A 2,447-nucleotide genomic window follows, 5' to 3' on the forward strand; every position below is an offset into this window, starting at 1 on the left:
ATGAACATATGAAACACTAAACCACCCAAAGATTTATGTATATCAATCATTAATGTGTAACAATAGTTTCTTTGTCAAATAAAAAATATTTGACTGGCACATCATTAAGTACTTGGAAATATACCCTTATTTAATAAACATAAAAAGAAATCAAGAATATGAAACCAGGTGAAACATAACTCTTTCATTCTAACTTAACAATATATCCAAGTCTACTTGTTTGGATTGGACAGAAATGCACAAAGTATATCGCAAACTGTTTTCTACTCTCTTGACGGTTTCCTAACATTATGTCAAGTCCATGTTTAATGGAAAATGAACTTTGGCCATGGAAAAAATCAAGAGTCAATTATAAATCAGATGTGTGTTAAATTACTTAGTGACACAGTTTATATGAATATAATTTAAAGACTGGCTTCTCTGATCTCAGCCAAGGATTAACATCTACAACATTCCTATCTTGTCAATAGTTTGATCTCCAATTTATTTTCTTCTAATTTCTGTCATTAAATTAGTTGTACACTCTGGCAGAAAAGATGGCTCAGCCCCAAAAGGCTAAGATGACAATCAATAAACAAGAAAGTTGTACATGCTATGAAGTAAGCTTCATAGATGGCAATGGTTTGGGGGGAAATCATCCAACTGCCCTTCTTGTTCTTTGCCATTTCAAGCAGATTTTATATCCTTTTCCTATCAAATGCCTCTCTTCTATCAGTGCTCTAGTCAATGTCCAGACTGTGAGAACTTTAAAAGGGTAATCTGCCCTATTCTCTGCACAGATATACACATTCTGTCTGTGGACACTCTTAACTTTAAATAAATAGTAGAACATCTTATACAAATGCTGATGACATTTCTTTTACTGAATATGTTGTGAAAATCAAATACAATGTGTATGCTTACACCCACAGATTTATTACTTAAAAATAAATAAACTGTTCATACATTGAATAATGATTGGCCTCTATATTAGCCTGATCCATGAGGGGCCAAACAGATCGACTGTAAAAGGCAGATGGTGATTATTTCAGAAGTTCTATAAAATATCTAAACATAGAACACATGAATAGCAAACATAAAAGATATCTAGATCCTTATAAATAAGTACGCATCACTAACAAAGGATTTATAGCTGAGGAAAAAAGTATCCAAAGAAATATTGAAGAGCTGAGGCTACATCTCAGTTGTAGTCTGCTTACCAAGCATGAGAAATGTCTTAAATCTTATCTCAAGAAGCATCACAAACAACACAGTGTAAAACACCAATATTCAGTTGTAAACAGGGCTAATGTGTGGCCATAATGGAAACACTAGACGTTGTATTTGATGTCTTGTTAATATTATAAAAATTTAGACAAATAGGGATGGATTACTGAATCTACTCTTAAAACAAAAGCATTTTATAGCCATAATCTTACATAGGTAGAGAACTTTATATTTTGATACAGAAGTGAGGCTATAATTTTTGTTACATTAGTACAGAATTTTGTATATTGATATGAGTTTACAGTTTTCATGGTATAAATCATTGTATATCGATGCAAAATTTAAGATTAATTCTGTTACAACATAACATATGTGTGTTTTAACTCCTGTATAGGTATTACACCTATACAATTCATATAAGAGTACAAGGTTTAGCCTGAGTCCTTTTAATGGCTTCTATTACAAATTGCTTAAGATTAAGTAATGTAAGTTAATAGTCAGACAGTCAAAGTCATGATCATATCAGATATTAATCTAGATCATCAATAATATATTCTTCCTGGGTTGAACACATGATAGGTATCTGGAGACAAGCAATGTTTGTTTTTTCAGATATGCTATAAATAGATTGTCTTCAAAAGAACCTGAGATCCAAAGAATATGGTACTTTAAATTATTTAACTATGATAAAAATTTTAAACTATAAAAGAAGTCTGTTCCTGACAGTACACCCATTCCACTTCAAAGAAGATGCTGGGCTTCAATAACCTCTTTATGGAGTTGCTTCGATGGTGGCAAGCTAGCTACTGAGCAGAAACAATGCTCATGCCTGAACTGCAGACTCAATATCTTGTGTATTGTATGGATGCATTACTTGTCAAATAAAAAGCCTATGGCCTATGACTTAGGTAGGAAATAGAACGTTGAACACGTGCTCGCTTCAGGAGCACATATACTAAAATTGGAATGATACAGAGATTAGCATGGCCCCTGCGCAAGGTTGACATGCAAATTCGTGAAGTGTTCCATATTTTTGAGACTGCCATATCCAGGGATCCATCCCATAATTAGCCTCCAAACGATGACACCATTGCATACACTAGCAAGCATTTGCTGAAAGGTCCCTGATATAGCTGTCTCTTGTGAGACTAGGCCGGGGCCTAGCAAACACATAACTGGATGCTCATAGTCAGCTATTGGATGGATCACAGGGCCCCCAATGGAGGAGCTAGAGAAAGTAC

At 34.1% G+C, this 2,447-nt stretch overlaps 1 non-coding gene across 1 annotated transcript; it reads left to right on the forward strand.

The window, feature by feature from the left end:
- Nucleotides 1-2,137: 2,137 nt before the first annotated feature.
- On the forward strand, nucleotides 2,138-2,241 carry LOC115032595. The gene has a single exon (XR_003838240.1). It is a non-coding gene; the product is annotated as a U6 spliceosomal RNA (small nuclear RNA).
- Nucleotides 2,242-2,447: the final 206 nt, after the last annotated feature.

The sequence above is a fragment of the Mus caroli genome, chromosome 11 (genome assembly GCF_900094665.2).
Source record: "Mus caroli chromosome 11, CAROLI_EIJ_v1.1, whole genome shotgun sequence".
Classification (NCBI taxonomy): Eukaryota; Metazoa; Chordata; class Mammalia; order Rodentia; family Muridae; genus Mus; species Mus caroli.